Source organism: Sander lucioperca, chromosome 1, assembly GCF_008315115.2.
Source record: "Sander lucioperca isolate FBNREF2018 chromosome 1, SLUC_FBN_1.2, whole genome shotgun sequence".
In the NCBI taxonomy this organism is placed as follows: domain Eukaryota; kingdom Metazoa; phylum Chordata; class Actinopteri; order Perciformes; family Percidae; genus Sander; species Sander lucioperca.
Genome location: NC_050173.1, coordinates 15941573 through 15960392, shown reverse-complemented (window position 1 = coordinate 15960392; position 18820 = coordinate 15941573). Strand labels below are relative to the sequence as shown.

Below are 18820 nucleotides of genomic sequence, written 5' to 3'. Positions count from 1 at the left end.
AGTACAAATACACATCACATTCATTCTATACAAATCCCACAGGGAAACTACATTTCCCATAATGTCGCGCGTCGTGAGGCGTGAGGAGCATGCAGCGGCAAAGCAGCGGCACTTCAAAAGGGTCACAGTGCAATACAAACTTCCGCAATAACTTTGAAACACATTACAATACAGACTCCAGCCCTACACACCACATCTGTCCCTCATCACTCCTCCAGAACATAGTCATGGCATAGTGCATCAACATTGGAATTACATTTATAAGTGGAATACTCTGTCAACGTACCTGTCTCTCTCAGTTTCCAAAACAGACTGAGAGAGAGACGCTCATGCGCATGTACCACAATACACAGGTGATTCGCTGATCACAATTATCAACATATCTAAACGAAAATAAATGTACATGAAACATTACTGCTTTCTTTTGGGCTGAAAACAATTCAACAACAGTGACAAGGCTAATCTAACACAATCACTGCATTTTAAATGACATTATAAGAAGGTAGTAAAATCCATACTCCCCCCCTGTCATTGTCGACAAATGGAACATCCTGTTTCCCCTTTTGAGACAGTACCACTTAAGAAAATAAAGTTAGCTGGAATATACACAAAACACACTATTACAAATGCACTATTAACATCGTTGTTCTTTGACTTTGACTTCGAACTTTGGCCAATCACATCCTTCTATGGCCCACTTCCATCCTACCATAGAGAGCGCATTTAAGTCCCGCCCCCACCGGTGGCAAAAATAACTCTGCCTGTAGCTAGCTAAAAACACGAGATTCATTTAAGCATGTCAAACGGTTATTTTAGCACCCTTTGTCTACCAGAGAGGACAAGTTAGCTGTTAGTAAGCTAATGTTAGTTATGTATTAACATGCTAAGGCACTTGCAAACACAATACTATAGCTTTCTAATTTATTTACATTTCACTATAACACAAGTTGCATACTATGTGCAAAATGCAGCTTTAGCTTAATTTACAGACTTGTCACTTGTTTACTGTACAAGACATCTTGATGACAGCCATGCTCCACCCTCAACCTTTAGCCATCTTGCCATCATGAACCAGGCAACCTGTTTGACTCAGTGAGTACATTATCATACTCTCTTACTTAGCTAAGTGGCAGTTTTAGGGGTTGGTATGCAGGGTTAAAAAAAAAAAAAAGGTTTGGCTGGTGAGTCAAGCAAATCTACCATCCATTTGCATATTTTACCAGCATTTGGCTGGTGAATGGTGCTAATTTTGAACAGTCTATGGTCTGGACGCAAGTGATGGACTGGACCGACTGGCCCACATGCATATACTGTACCTAAGATCCTGACATAAAGATATTTTATAAGGTTTTCAGCTGTGGGCCCTTTTGAGCACATGTGGGTGCTTTTGGTAGTAAATGACAACATTCACAATCTGCAGCAAGAGGTTTTTCTTGCTTTTAGGGCTTTTTCAGGAATTGTACCTAAAATGGTTGCAACTGTGGCTTATTATGTAGGCAGTGTTGAGATCAATATCTGATTGCTGAAAAATCACCTTCCTAGCATATCCTATCAACTACAGAATGACTCAGACTGTATTTTTTTTTTTTAATGTTATTAGCATTTCAGTATTCTAATGTCACCTTTTCAAGAGATAATTTGGGTTATTTGCAATTAGTGATAAAGAGGGGCTGAAAAAAACCTAAATGTCAGCAGCAAATACACAGAGCCTGGAGCGCTTTTATGTTGGGGCGTTATTGGCTTATTGAGTCACACCAGGAAAGTATATTGCAAAATTAATTAAATGTTTAGTATTAATCTTATCATAATTTTGTTTCCAAGTAAAACAAGAATAATGTTCTTTATGACGTTCCATAAATAAATGCAATCTAGTTAAAAGGGCTTTAATTACATACATTTTGAAGACAAAGAGTCTGAACAGTCACAACAGTGGGCTCTGATCAGCCGTCTGTAGTGGCTCCTCTGGTTCAAATGTAAACCAGCTGAGCGGAGGCTTTCCAGCTTTAATTCAAACTAAATTCTCTGGTGGCAATCAGGACCAATGCTGAATTGTAATGCTGCTGACCAGAGATAAAATGCCTTGAAAAATGTGGGTTTTTGATACAAAACAATGTCTTTCTCCAACATAAGGGACTTTTAACTCCTCAATAGACCCCTAATGTTGCCTAAAACACCCCCAACACCCCACCCCTTTCCCCCATCCTCAAAAAAACAAAAACATAATATAATCCCCTCACACATGCACTGATGTACAATATGGCTCTCCCCGTACCAAATTTAAGATCAACCACATATACTTGATCTCTCTTTACATTTACTGCAGAACATGTACAGCATCTCTACATGACAGATGGGTTATCGCCATGTGTACACTTCATTTTTACTATTCCTATAAGACTCACCAACCCAAAGCAGGGCATTAAACATGCAGGCGGAGTGCTCAGTCAAACAGATAGGTATTGAGTGGCAATCATTTTAAAGCACGATCCCGGCTCTCAGCTCCACGCAGTCCTCAGAAAGCAACTGGGGAAATCTGCTCAATACACTGACTGGCTGGGAAACACCAGGGAGTGATCTTACTCCACTCCAACCACCATGTTACCATCACATCCTTTCTTAGCAAACTGTGTGTATGGATGTAACATGCTCTAAGCTATTGTGATTGAGTTAATTAGCGACCCCAGCGGGCTGATGTTACTGTATTCTCTAAAGGGAGATGAAGGGGCCGATCAACTACTGTAGGGAGCCAGAGAGCTGAAATTACTTTCATAACAATTGACAATTACATTTTTCAGGGATTTGTATCTCTGGAACTGTACATAAATTCTGCCGTTCAGACTCTGTCAAGGGCCTCGGTTCAGACTCATGTATGAGCAAGACTCCAATCAGGCAAATTAATCTCCAGCCAAGAGAAAACTGAAAATTGAGGCAGACGTCAAAAACACTGATATTGACAACTTCAAATTCTCATCACATTCTGGGAGCATAAGTAGCAAAATGGTGGATAAGAGCCAGTCAAACACAAAAGGTATTAAGGATTGTTTAAGTTTAAGTTAATATGCAATTTTGCTAAAACAATACCCTCTCAGTAAATCAGCCACCTGAGCTTTTGTTTTAAATGGAGAAAATACATCTTTAACTGAAACACAGTAAAGCTTCAGCTAAACACAAATTCAATTCAATTAAAAAAATATCAATACAATTCAATTTTATTTATAGTATCAAGTCATAACACGTTATCGCAAGACACTTTACAGATAGAGTAGGTCTAGACCACACTCTATAATTTACAAAGACCCAACAATTCAAAGAGCAAGCATTTAGTGAGACAGTGGTTAGGAAAAACTCCCTTTTAGGCAGAAACCTTGAGTGGTGAGTAAAACTTCCTTTTAGGGAGAAACCTCGGACAGACCCAGGCTCTTGGCCGGTTGGGGGTATGATGAACAGTGGCAATTATAGTCACAATAAAGATAATGGCACTGTGACTACAAATAGTAGTTGTTGTAGTAGTTCATGGCGTAGCAGGGCACTGCAGGGCGTAGCGGGGTGTAACAGGACATAGCATGACGTAGCATGACGTAGCAGGGCATTGCAGGGCGTAGCTGGATGTAGCAGGGCACTGAAGCGTAGCAGGGCACTGCAGGGCATAGCAGGGTGTAGCAGGGCATCTAGCAGGACCACAGTGACAGCTGCAACCATGATTTAGGTGCCACCCTAATCCAGGGAAAACTGCGGGGTGAGAAAACATAAGGGCTCCGGGGAACACGCTCCCCAGAGCTAGGTTAGTAACAAGCATTTGCCCACAGATGAAAAGAGAGAGAAGAGAGGAGCTCAGTGTGTCAAAGGAAGTACCCCGGCAGTCTAAAACTATAACAGCATAGCTAAGAGCTGTTGAGAAGCAGAGATAGGAGGGGGCGTGCCGTGACTGTGGTTACACACCCTCCCCCGCCAGTCTAGGTGAACACTGCAACTCCTCACTCCCTAAATATAAGCTTTCTATGAAGAGAAGCAGAGATAGGGAGGGGGCGCGCCATGACTGTGGCTACACACCCTCCCCCGCAGGTCTAGGCGAATGCTGCAACTCCTCACTCCCTAACTATAAGCTTTATCAAAGAGGAGAGTTTTAAGTTTACTCTTAAATGTAGTGACGGTGTCTGCCCCCCAAACCCAAACTGGGAGCTGGTTCAACAGGAGAGGAGCCTGATAGCTAAAGGCTTTGGCTCCCATTCTACTTTTAGAGACTCTAGGAACCACAAGTAACTCTGCATTCTGGGAGCTCTGGAGTCCAGCCTAGAAGTAACAAATGCATGGACTAGTTTTTCAGCATCGTTTTGAGACAGGATGTGCCTAATTTTGGCAATGTTACGCAGGTGAAAAAAGGCTGTTCTCGAGGTTTGTTTTAAGTGGGTGTTAAAGGATATCCTGATCAAAAATAACTCCTAGATTTTTGACAGTAGTGCTGGAGGCCAGGGCAATGCCATCCAGGGTAGCTATATCTTTAGATAATGAGGTTTGGAGGTCTTTAGGGCCCAGCACAATAACCTTGGTTGTGTCTAAGTTTAACATCAGAAAATTGTAGATCATCCAGGATGTTATATCTTTAATGCATGCTTGAAGTTTAGCTAACTGACTGGTTTCATCTGGCTTGATTGATAGGTATAATTGGGTGTCATCCGCATAACAGTGAAAGTTAATTTTTTTTGTTTCCTAATAATATTGCTTAGAGGAATAAATAATAAATAAACCTTTATCCATGGAGAAGGGAAGAGAGAAATTCAGTTTAACTTTATATCACCGTATATCAATGTTGTGACCATCCAACATCTCTAAAACATAAAACATACAACTCTGAAGTCTGAATAATTTAACTTATACAACTCTATAAAATAGGCCTTCTGCCTGTCATAAAGTAGAACAATTAAACTCTAATTAGTTGGATAACTTTATATCTGTATGTATATGACAGAAATACCAAAGAAAATACAAAATTTGTCAATTCAGGGGTGCAAAATTGTCACCCTGGTTTGTGTGCTCTGTGTCGATACCATGAGTTTATTTATTTTAAGTTCCCTGAACTGATGTCCCCCTTACATTTGTAGCAGCAATTACATTAATTCTAGGGTGAGTTTTCCCCTACATCCTCATGCTAAAATCAACTCTAAATATACGTGTTTTTAATCTTTTTTCTTACTTTGCACCCCTGCATTTAATTGAATATTTTTTTAAATATATATTTTTTTTTATAGTTTGTAGTTTAAGTACAATATGCATTTTTTTAAAGGTGCAATATGTTACACTGACAGCTAGTGTTTAAAATAGTTACTGCAGTACAAATTCAAAATGCTGGAGAGTGTCGTCTCCCCCGCCCTCTCCTCCCCGGACTCTTAAGTTCGCGGAGGTTGCCAGGCTGAGGCCACAGCATCCACAACAATGTTGCTAGACGCTTGTCTCACATAGCCAGACATTACTTCACAGCACAGCGGAGTAGCTAACGTTAGATGCTGGCTAAATTGAAAAGCATAAAAGCCTGTGCTTACCCGGAGCTCTGTACCCAACTGACAGACACACTTTTTCGGCTTAGAATTATGGTAAGAACCGCTAAAAACACAACAACCTCGCCGTACTCTCCACCGGACGGACAGCAGTGTTGGGCAAGTTACTTCCAAAACGTAATACATTATAGATTACTAGTTACTGTCATTTGAGAGTAATTAGTTATATTACAATATTACTGTCTCTGAATTGTAATGCGTTACACTACTTTTGCCTTACTTTTGAGTTACTTTCACCAAAATAACAGGGGAAGTTTGATTTGGCAGATAGCTTGTGAATTTCACCACCGGATCAATAAAGTCTCGTCTTTATCCACTTTAATACATCATAGATTATTCATATTTTGTATAATTAATATAAATATGCAAAGTAACTAAAGCTATACAAAATAGATAAGTAAAACATATAATAGGCAAGTAGGAGAAAATGAAAATACTCAAAAGTATGGCATTGTTGTAAAATGTTTGTTTATAGCACTTCAATAAGAAATTCATGTTGTTTAGGTTAAAACACTCTAAAGGAAATGTTCAATTATAGTGTGATTAAAACTCACTATTAACATTTACAGTACTTGATTTACAGCTGATTTGTGAAAAGGTAGCCTACACAACCTTATTTAACAGTAATTTAGTTTTACTGCAAACCGTCACAGGAAGTGCTTTTATTTTGTAGTAGGCTACACGGAAGTTGTCTGTTGTGTAGCCTACTCTTGCTAGCTTACTGAGAAGCAACATGTCCGTCAGGCTCAAGTTGTTCACTTTCTTGTTTGTAAAACTGCAACATATTGAACAGTAAATGGTCACAGTAAAAGACAAGCGTTTTTGGTCGTCATTCGAAGCCATTCCACTACAGGCATAGTTACTCTCCACGGCTGATAAAAATGCAATGATATTTACGTGTAGCAAGCCTCAACATTAATTCCCGACATGTTTATATCTGTCAGCTGCTGACGTACCGTCACCTGTTGGGACATACATGCTGTCCGTACTGTCTCTGGTTCTGGCTCTGACCACGGGAACAGAAACAGGACAGCTCACTTCAACGCAGCGTAATAACTCCTGAAAATAATATCCATCTCGCAAATGTATTTGTCTCTGCAGTCATCTCAACCATCGAATACAGCGACAGGAAAATAATACGGCTTTTTTTTTTCCTGTGAAGAAATGTGTCGCGGTGTTGGTGAATTCTTAAAAAAACCAATGCACCAATAAATGCTGCGTTAAAATGCGTTGTAACTCGCGTTACTGAGATTGTAACGAGTATAATATTACCGAAATTTAATTAGTAATGCGTTATATTACTGCGTTACAGCAAAAAGGAATACATTACTGTAATTGCGTTACTTTTGTAACGCGTTACTCCCAACACTGACGGACAGACACACTTCCTAGGCTTAGAATTATGATAGGAACCGCTAAACACACAACAACCTCGCCGTCCTCTGCACGCGACGGATAGACACACTTCATCGGCTTAGAATTACGGTAGGAACCACTAAAAATAACACTACCTTGCTGTCCTCTCCACCTGACTGAACACACTTGTTGCCGTTGAATGGCAACAATTGCTAAACCCACTGCAAACTCACGGTCCTCTCTTTCCGATTTACAGCCCCCCTCTCTTGGCTTAAAATAACTCATCATTGTCAGCTACGACCGCTGAACAGGCTACACGCTGTAAACAGCCGTGGCCTGCTTGCCTGGTCCTCCGGTAATGTTAGCAGTTAGCAGGGTTAGCATGGCGGCGTTAGCCAGGACCAGTCAGGATCACTTTACTGGCTGTGTCTCAATTGTTTTTGCGAGTAACCAACTCGGGTACTCTAGCTATATGATTCAGTGTGATTACACAAATGTTGAAATGACATAAAATGCCCATCCCCTGTAGCTGTGATAAATTAGCCTAAAGTTAATGCTTACCTGTTCAGGAGGAAATTAGCCAACTCTGTGTTTGTTTGGGCTCTAAGCTGTCTCCATCTTTCAAATACATCTCCAATATTTACCCGGGGTTTGTTATGTCTCTGGTCACGCAACTGTTACAAACATGCCGTTTTTTTTAGGTCGGGTAGAATCTATCGCCGTTGATCCGGTTCGTTTCTTTGCTGCTTTCATGGCTGTACTAACGTTACAGCTGTAGTGCGCTGGGTTTACAGGTATATCTGGCAACCCGGCCTGGCTGTCAAACTGGGCAGTTGATAACAACACACAGGCCAAAACACAAACAGAAATTCCGTCACGGAACAGAAATTTCAAAAGGAGAAAATACTGGCATTAGCATTGTTGTCAGAAAAGATAGTATTTCAACTTAGCATGTTTCTTTAATATCTGATGACGCATTGGGGTCATTTTTGGATTTATTACAATAAATATATTACATATTGGACCTTTAAAGTTTGCCACTGACTTGCTACTGACACGGGCCCCAGTGCAACCACACTGTCTACACTGTCTATATTTAGGCCCTTGGTGTCGTCATTGGATATTATAGTATGCACATTACAAACTTTATTTCTCATATCCACAGGTGCAGTGTAGCCCTGGGGTTATAAAGTATGATGCTGCATGACTCACAGTCTTCACAGAATGTCAAGATGTGTTTGTCTTTTGGGATAAAAAGATTTTGACAAATTAAATGTGAGTGTGTAACACTAAATGTCTTTCCAGGCATGATGTGTTTAGGCAGTTTGGTATCTATTGAGATTGGGTGATTTTTGTGTGGATAATTTCTGTTCTGATTGGCTCATTTAATTTACTCGGTGGGTGACTTTTATTTTGGGCACTCAGCTTCTTAAAGGGACAAAAGTGTAGCCATTAAAAGAACAGTTTGACATTTTGGGAAACTCACTTATTTACTTTCTGACTGTAAAATGAAAAGATCACGGTTAGCTTATTTTAGCAGAGAGCACAACAGCAGAGAGAAACAGACTTTATTGCGGTTTGGGAGTTTCAGGTGAACTTGTGAAAGTCGTTGCCGTAAATGTAACGTTATGGTCACGCCAGGGGCTGATTGTGGTCGAGCCGTCAGTGTGCACCATGGTGTGTGTGCATGGAGATGAGGGGCTATTCACTGTTATTCCATGCTGGTAGACGTTCTTCTTTGGCATTTATCGGCAGAATAGAACACTTGTAGGGGTATATGCTGTGAAAAGAAAACACAGGCATACTTATCATTATACTCATACAATAATAGTTCTCTGATTGTTAATCACCGCTATCATCTCTTCCTGCAGTAATCATCGAGTAGTAATATTAATATCCCAGTCCCTGCAGGATAATCATGTGATAGTGACCGCCAGAAGAGTTTTGTGAATCCATTGTTGCAGTCAGAGTGGAATCCAGGAATCAGTCACTCTCAGAAAATCCTTGTGGAAAAACCCTCGCACTGTCATTAATGATTGAGTGGAAAAAATGACACTGTTGTGGTATAGCGCTGAACTGGTACCTAGTGTATGCGGTCTTTTTCTATGTTTGCCTTTCAAAATCCTCAAGTGGAATTAAAGGCCATATTTAAAAGGGGAGATAAAAAAGTATAGGGAGTGATCAGAGAAGCACAGCAAGTGATTGTGAACAAGCCCTAAGGCACATGCCAAGGCCCCACTCGTTAGAAAACCTGAGAGACTGTCAACAGCAGATCCACCGGGACCTATAACAAAGCTCACCCCATGAAATGCTTCAAAGACATGCACTCATTTGAATAAGTTCAGATAAGTCCTGCTCTGCACTCTCCCATCCTGTGCATGAGGTATTGTAGTGCATGGCAATGAATCCCAAACAGGACACAACAGGCTCTCTGACCTCCCTGCCAATAAATTCTAGTGCATCTCCTGGGAGCAAGTGAGCCAGTGAGCTCTTAAATAGCAGGTAAGGGACAAGCGTGAAGATTGTATTTACCAGCCAAGGACAAGGGAGGCAAATCTCACTGGGCAGGAAAGACACCGCACAATAGATCTTGGCAGCACCTGTTAAAACATTTAACAGGTAGACTTTTCAAAAGCCATTTCTTTACTCGAAAACATCCCAGGAAAATAAGTAAAGAAGAGAATAAAGCAACATGAGGAAGGGATATCTCTATGTTCATATTTATAAATAATGTTGGATTAACAATTAAGCAAGACAAACCGTATGGAGAATAGCTGCATTCTCTGAAGAATAATGTAATAATACTTATCTGGTTATACTGGCCTAGTGTGGGTATATTATGAAAACATTTGTTATGTGTGCAAGTGCAAGGAGAGACAAAGAATGATATTTAAAAAATACCTTATAAGCTAAAATGTTTCTTCAAACCAAGAAAGTGAGGAAAAAGGCAGCGGAAAATTGTTATAGGCTTGTTGTTATAGACATTAAAGCAGATCTAGTCTGTCTCTATGTGATTGGCTGCATAATTGATTATGTGAATTATTAGTTATTTGAACATGCTGGTGTTAGGTAGTTGGGCAATTACCACTGTGTGTATAATGTGTGTATGCGTGATATGGTCCAAAATTCTATCCAATTTCTTCTCTTGTTGCTCTCTCAGCTTTTGTTTCACAGTGTTAGGCAAGATAAAGCCAGGATTTAATTAGTTTATACTTCATGAGGAGTGGAACTTAAATGTTGGTTGGTTTGGTAACAACACAGGCTTAAATTTAAAGGTCCCATATCGTAAAAATTTAGAATTCAGTGTTTATTTTTATTAAAAAGCGGGTTGAGGTGCTATATAAGTACTGTGAAAGTATGAAAACGCTAAATCCACAGAGAAATGCACACAGCCCGTTTTCAGAATCAATGCCTTTAATACAAGAACCGCCATGGCCCATGCCACTGAACGCTGTGATTAAAAAAATTGAATTATTCTGTCATTGTTTTTGCTGCTCTGACTTTTCCTTATTTCCAATTCTACACATTCCTACATTGTCATTATGATAGAATAACGTTTAAAAAAAGAGGGTTTTTTGGTGTCGTTTTTCATAAAAACACCCTCCTTCAGTCGCCAGGAGCAGCGGCTAACCCTAACCCTCTCCTCTACGGCCGAGTTGACACGTTTCCATGACGGCCGTCAGAACCGTCCCATGGGTTGTGCCAACTGTGCAACTGCACAGGGCCTTGCGCCTCTAGGGGCCTCGCGCCTGCCTGGTTTGCAATCATGCAGTTTTTTTTCTGATTCTTTTTTTTCGTTTTTTACATTCAATATTTTTTATGCATGTTCTTGACTTCATATGCTCTAAAATGAAAATCTGTTTGTCAAAAAAGAAATAAAAATAATCAAATATTCATTTATAATGTTAAGCCGTTACTATGGTTACGTTAGCGTGCGCTGCGAGAGTGCGAGCGAGGAAGAAGGAGATGGGAGAAACAATGTCAGCGAGACCTATTTCGCAAACACTGGACTACAAAGACTTTATTGCTGAGTTTGCGGGCAAGAAGGCAAGGAAAGTGATTTTCACTTTATCAAGCAAATAAAAATAAAAAGAATATAAAGTGACATGCACCTGAGCTGCCATGCCGTAGGTCAGACGGCCTATTATTTTGACAGCTAAATAGTCCGTTATCTCTCTTAACACCCAAATACAAATACAACTCTCTCTGTAGCAATGCCTTTCATCCTATCTATTTTGGCACGTATTTCAGCAACATGGACAGAGGGCGTACGTCCACATTTAACACATGCACCAAGGCACACGAGAACAGGCACGCACGCACGCACGCATGCAGGATATGACTATATAGCTGTCTGAATAACGGCAGTCCCCGTGCAGGTTGACAGTGATTCTTGCCCGCATCACGGTGTATGTCAATGAGCTCTGACGGCCCGCACACACCGCATTCAGACAATGAATGGTAGATAGAAAACTCATTTGCATGCAAACAATCACTCACATGCACTTATAATCACACTAAGGTATGTACAGTATTGATCCTTTGATATGTGTAAAATATGACTCTAGCTATATGCTATAATATCAGGAATGTTATTAATGTGACTCATTTGAACAAAACATTTAGGTTTATGAATTGTTTTATTTTTATAGGTTGGTGTGGATGTGAGTCACACACGACTACACACTCTCATACTGTACTGACATCCGTTTCAACTGTTTTCAAATTGCATCCCTTTTCAGCATGAAGGATTCTTTTATTTGTCCATAAGCATAAGTCCTTACATGATTATGGTACAATTCATTTATCTACTCTACTCTTTTGATTAGAGTATGCACAATAAGTGCGTTTCCATTAGGGGTGTACGATTCAGAAAATGTCACAATTCGATTTGATTCCGATTTTTAGGCTTACGATTCGATTCAATATCGATTTTCGATTCAAAAACGATTCTCGATTAAAAAAACAATTCACAGTATGTAAATGTGGTTACTTTTCCCATGTGATTGCAGTAGACATACAATTTAAAAGAAACTACAAATCCAATGTAGTTTGATATTACTTTATATGTCTTCATACAAAAATAAAAACTTTTGCAACTAAAAACTGCAAAAGTGCCAAGCTTTGAAATACATTTAATTCAAGTATAAAACTGTTAAAGAAAAAGAGCTTTTACATTTAGCTTTAAAGTGCTGTACTCAGATCAAACAAAAAATACTGCTAAATGTAGTTTAAGGAGTACTTCAGCTACCAGGTTGACTGTTGAAATGTGAACTCGACTGGGCACGTTGAACTTCTTAAAATTAGGCCCTTTCTTTTTAGAACTGTGGCAACTCCAGTCCATTCAACAGAACTTTTGTGATGTGTCAGAATCACATAATTAGCGTTGGGCACATAGATATAGAACAATAGATATGACATGACGTCATAACAAATGGCATAACTGTCCGCCATCTTACTAGGGTACTGTTTACAATTGTCACCTATTGCAGCAAGTATGGTTGTCAGCTCTGCAGCACCTAACTGCTTTACCAGAAGGACCGAAGAGACCCAGGAGGCTGGCATCACTTTCCACATGTCAGTGGGAGTAGATAAAGTATTTTTTCTCTTCTTTTTTTAACTATAAATACAGAAAAGTTGGTGAACTAGCTAGCTAGCTAGTTACGTTACCTAGCAACTGTTAACGGACCGGCTGAGATGTCAGTTATTGGTGATTGCTAGCTAGCTCTTAACAGCATTTATGAACAGCAAACATCCTTTTAGTTGATTGATTTTTTTTTTAGTTGATAATTGATTTTTGACCTCAAAAAAAACTGTTATAACGTTAACGTTACTAAATGTCTTACATTTAGTAACGTTAACGTTATAACAGTTTTTTTGAACACGTCGTTAATATTACCCCTACATTGACTGCTGCGGCTGATTTCACTCAATCTGTGTTAAGTTTTCAGTTAAATTAAAGTTAACGACAAGTACTCTTCTCTACTCCTAAATCTCATTTTATAATATCTCAAGACAAATCCGGCAAGCTAACGGTACGTTAAAATGTAACGTTACACATAGAGTAAAGTTACGTTACACAAATCAACATTAGCCACATCCAGCAACACAGAGCCCTAACCGACCAGCCACACTTAACGTTACATTTTCACCAGCTAACGTTAGCTCCCCAAATATTAGCCATGTTGAATCCTGCTGTCACTCATCATATATTAACATCTAGTGTTGTCAGCTTACCTCATGCCTTTACACGATTTTCCTTTCAGTAAAGCAAATTAAAACTTAATAATCCATGTCTTGATGAGGTAAAGTAACTTCAATCCAGAAAGGATTCCTACTTCAGCAGCAAAGTCTCCGCATTACTATCGTAAATGTAATTTCCATAACGTTAGCGCAATGAAAATTGCGACAAGTTGTATTGGTAGAAAAATATAAGGATTATAAAGACAACATGAGCCTCTTTCCCCATTGATTCCAATTGAAGTAATTCTAAAACTTAACCCTGCTAAGATGGCCGCCAAGTGGTTCCATCCTGGAATGGCAAGTATGAATTACATGTCATATCTATTGTTCTATATCTATGGTTGGGCATCGAGAACCGGTTCCAACTTGGAACCATTTAAAAAAAAAACGATGCCATTGGAATTGTTTAGAAAAATTTTTTCGATTCCGATCATCAGTTCCAAACGCGCAAGTTTTGGTTTCCATAGTGGCCACCGGATTTCCGGAAGTGCTTGCCGTGCCCGCTTGTTCTGTTGCAGCCGTGGAGCACGGTAAGCGGCGCTCAAAAGTGTGACTTTATTTCACCTTAAAAAAGCCTGGGTCGGCACAGTGCAACACATGTGACAAACTTATTTCTTGCATGGGAGGATGCACTACAAATATGACTAAACATCTACGCTGCTCTTGTGTTAAGTAAACGCAACGTTTTTCAACTTTCTGCTAAGATATATGTGACTTTTTTGCAATGAAAATCATGCAAGCCCCGCATATTTCAAAAAATGCGCCTGTGGTGTCTTAAATAGTAATGCTGTGATGCTGTATGAAGAGGAATCCGCCGACACTGTTCTTGATTATAAAAAGGTTTATTACAAGCAAAGATTCAGCATCAATTTTACAAACTCCTGAGAGCTTGGAGAACGACCAACCCAAATTCTTCCAAAAGTCGTTCTGACTTTTCTTCGTGTGAGCAACATATATATCCTATGCATTGTATCATCATAGGACGTAATTTTGTAAGTATACCATTGGATGGGTAACTGACCAATCGATGCCTGTTATCTGGCACAACTCCAAAAAAGGTATCTTCTGTCTTGGGGGGACCCCTACTCATGTTAACAATTTCCAGATGTTCTCAGTGAATGTAGAGTAAAGTTCATAGGACTCCCTTATAACAAACCTTTAAGCAAAGTTTATAGAAAGTTATAGAATGGTCATATACTACATATTTCCCCCCTTCGAGACTTAATAAAGTCTCGAAAAACAAGAAGAGTAGGAATAACATTTCTCATTATAACATGTTCCTTATAATATAACTTTCGGAGTGTAAACAAATTTATAGAATGTAACAAAATGAAATCGTTGGAGTGTGAGAGCGAAAAACCCATCTGGCAGCTGTCTTTTCAAATAACCATCAATCAATCAAGATAGGAAAATTCTCTCACGGTCCCTCTGCCTAGGCGACCACCTTAGTACTCCAGATCAATTAGAAAATAAATCTTTATCAATTTATGTAGAAGTATGGTTTAAGCAAATACATGTGAAAACCTCAGAAAATGAAATAAAATCAAAACAATGTCCAAATTCAGGCAGGTCGACCCTTCGGATCTGAAAAAAGGACTTCTATTTCCTAGACCCCATTTCCCTAAGCGTCAAAAAAAAGAGAAACATCTGAGGTCTCCATATATTCACTTCATGACAAAAGCTTCATTATCCAAGCAATTAATACAAAAATATGATACAAAGTATGCTTTACTTATGCAAACATGTATATATCAGACAAACACAGGAATGTAGTCCACTACATTGCAGCTTCTCAGCAATGTTGAATATCAATGCAGTGTTGGTGTGGTGAAATCTGAACAGATCCACACCGTCCTAGTTCAGAAGTCTCCTAGTTCCTTCATATTGTCCATATTTGTATCTGAATCTCCCTCTGCACATTACCCCATATGCTCTGGAAGAAAAGAAAACACTGACCAGTATCGTTTGCAAAACAACACATGAAAATTAAAAACATCAAATAAGAATAAAAATAATAATATCAAAAATAATATATGATAATATGAATCACATTCCATTTCCCCCCTTCGACCAATAAGAAAACACAAAATACCCCTACAAAATCCAAAGAAATGTGAAAAAGCATACAATAAAAAACAAAAAATTAAACCAAACCCTCATTTTAAACAAAATTTAGCCAATCATTTTGTAGCATGTAATTACTTGCTTTTTACAAAGTACCACACAAAAGTCTCTCTTCACTGTTTGGTTACCAGATAGTGGGTGTAATAAATCTCCTCATGTCCAACTCTGTCAACCTCATCTATGTGACATTCCTGTTTAAATTAGACACAAGACAAACCAAGTCTGCTTGCTAATGTAATATGCAGAACAATTGTAAATTGTCCTGCAATCATTTTCTTCTAACCCTACATACTTCAATAACACCACTGCAACGTATGCAGACTAGTGAAATTCAAATCAGATTTCTAAACCGCTATATAAATAACAAAAGATGCTGGTCCATCATTGGGCTATAATAACTGACTTCCATTCGCGAATCTATACTTAGAGAGAAATCATGAACAAATGACTGGTACACTATAAACAACAAATAAACCAATGCAAACAACCTTTCATTTGAGTAGACTATACCTGTGATTGGGAGTTGTCTTATCTTTTCTCACATTATCACTGCTAATGTTTTTATGCATTCTCTATGCATCCCTATTTTACTTATAGTTACACAATTGTTCTAAGCTTACTTTTAACCAAATTCTGAGAACAGCACTCTCAATCTGCTGTTTATAACAACTTTACATCAATCCAATTCAAATTCATACATGAGATTACTTCCCAATAAATTATCTGGGCAACAATCAAATAATAGAAACATCTTCAAAAGTTGCCTATGACATTGGACCACAAAAATAAAACAGTGAAATGTTCTTTTAACATTTCCTGACACACCAACCAAAGTAACATATTTGTCACTAGTCTTGTTAGAAGCTGTCACAGGAAAATCATTACAAATTTAACAGAATAGATTTCACCAGATACTGACAAAATGTAAAGTTTTCATACCAATTTGCTTAATTTAGATGTCTTAACCCTTCACATAGGTGTGTTCACATAGGAGTAACTATTTTAAAAGCAGAAATAATTACTTCTTTAGAGTCATTGTATTTTCAAATTGTGTGTTTGTTGATGCATTACCTCCTTTTTATGTGTTGATGCGTCAATGCGTCGATGCGTCGATGCGTCAGAGCAAATCCGGTCTCTCTCACTCCTCCCTCTTTCTCTGGTCAGTCTGCTGATGTCAACGCTCATCTGTGCAGATCTGTACCAACTTGTGACTGTCCTGATCCTCAATTGTTGGATCTCTTTCTGGTCCTGATGACACCAGCTGACACCCCCTTTCAGATCTTCTGGGCATCTCTAGAATCTTGGTTCCAGACTCCTATAAGGGTTCACCAGTCCTCCTCTGTAATTTCCTCTGGAGTTTCTTCCTGGTCTATTACACTCACGGGCAAAGTGTCCATCCTGTCCACAATTAAAACACGCTTGTGGAGATTGCATAAAGTATGAATCAAATCTTCTTCCTCTACTTAAGCTTCCTCTGCCTAAGCTTCCTCTCCAGTTCTGTATCTGTCCAAAAACTGGCTGTGGGTATAAAACAACTGGAACCACTAGTGGTGGTTGGAGCAATTGCGGTTGGACGTGACACGGCTGAAGTTGTGGCGGTGAATGTTGATTTGGTGGGCATTAATTCTGCCTAACCAAAACCTGCTTCTTCTTCTTCTTCTTATTCTCCACCAGTTGCATTTGATTGAGTGTTCTGGGAGTTTCTTGGTCTTGTTCTTTCTGCTCATTTCTATATAGCTTCACTTGACGGGCTATATGATCTGTATAAGCACCTTTTGCCATGCTTCCAAGTCCAATCACCTCTGCTAGTTTACTCCTTACTGGCAGGGGCAGCACCTCCTGCAGTTTGGTTCGCAAAATTGACTGCTCCAGTTGGCTCAGATCTGGATCATTTCCTGTAATATTTCTCCACACTCGATAAGCTCTTGACACATAAACTCTCGGTTTTTCTTCTTGTCCCAATGGCTCAATCAGGACGTTATCTGGATGTACATTTGTTGGATACTCATCTCTCAGCGCTCTCCACAGACGACCTCCACTTGCAGCCAACAACTCAGGATCATATACAGAAGTCCTCACATAACGATTAAGTCCTGCTCTCTGGAAGATTTCTCCCATAGCTGGAATCCCAACAAGATTAGCCAAAAGTCTCTTGATATCTCCTATGGCAAACTGTCTTCCCGTCGTAATTTCTTCCAACTTTGCAATCCAAGGATGTGCTCCCTCTTGAAGAGTAGGCAATTTATCAAGAATATCTGACATATCAGTGTTCTGCAAGGGCTTATACTCCAAATCTTGAATGATCACTGGAAGCCTCTTCTTCCTTGTGCCCCTTTGTCTTGGGCACAATGTATACTTCTCCACTTTCTGGGATCCTTTTTTCAGCAATTTGTTCCTCTGTATCTTTAGCTTCTCAAAGTGTTCTTCCAATCGCTCCATGTCTCTTTCAATCTCTTCTATGCTAATCGCTGCAGGATGAAATCCTGTAGCTCCTCTGCTCTCCAAATCTTCATCGCTGTCTCCATCTTCACTTTCATCACACTCTTCTGAATCACTCTGATCATCATCATCATCATCATCATCATCATCCTTTGTCTTGCTAAACCTCAGTCTGTCCTTAGTTTCCAGATGTTTCATTTTCTTCTCACTTTTGGAGCTTGGATTCATCTTTATGGTTGTTTCAGCTTGTCCTCTCTCAATTATTAGTTCATCTGTGAATGTTTCACCAAAGTACTTTGTAGGCATGTGTGACGTTACTTCTTTAATGTCAGTCTCTGGTCATGCCCTGAGAGCCATCTGGGTGTCCAATTCAGTCACTTAACCATGGACAGTTGTAAATCTGTCGCCCCTCCTTCTCTGCTGCTCCAGCTCCAGATGCAGTTTCTGGTGCAAGTATGTGGGGGATGGGGCCAAAGTTGACTACCAAATCAGCTTGTAGAGGAGTAAGACAGGTCTGCTCTGACATCCATCGAGGCACACTGAATAAACACAAAACACAACACCTCCAAGAAGCATTACTTATACTTTTAATCATACTCATTTTAGTTTTCTTGCTTCTAACCTATGACATCATTAATTCAAAATGTTGCTACAAAAATATTACCTAAGTAAGAAAAGTATCATAACAATATGTACTCCAAGTATCAAAAGTAACAATGTAGAAAAATATGTTTGTTCTACACAAATCCTAATTCATTTCTTATGATATGTCAGATTACAATAATATCCAAAAGCAATTTGTCTTGGAAATTACCACTAGTCATTCCTGAAAATTACATAATTTATCTCTTTTTCCCTAAGTTTTTGGTGCTTGTGGTATGGCAGTTTTTACTATTCTCATCTAAACATTTACCCTCCTGTAGATTGTAACCCCAATGCTACAGTTGTCTCTGTAACAACAATATTAGTATGAACTCCAGTATCCTAATTCAAAAGTACATTTATCTCTTTCTTTGTCTTTCTGTCACTTTCACAACACTCTCTTTCTGTCTTTAACCACCTTAGTACCTTATTGTACCCTTAACTTTCTCTTAAAGTCATGCCTT

General features: G+C 39.1%; 1 protein-coding gene across 1 annotated transcript in view; it reads left to right on the top strand.

Moving 5' to 3' along the window:
- The first annotated feature begins 810 nt into the window (after window positions 1–810).
- olfm3a (olfactomedin 3a) overlaps window positions 811–18820 on the top strand; it is a 66688-nt gene continuing 48678 nt past the window's right edge. The window contains exon 1 of the mRNA XM_035999464.1: window positions 811–1092. The gene's annotated coding sequence lies outside the window, so the exon portion shown is untranslated. The remainder of the gene's footprint in view (window positions 1093–18820) is intronic.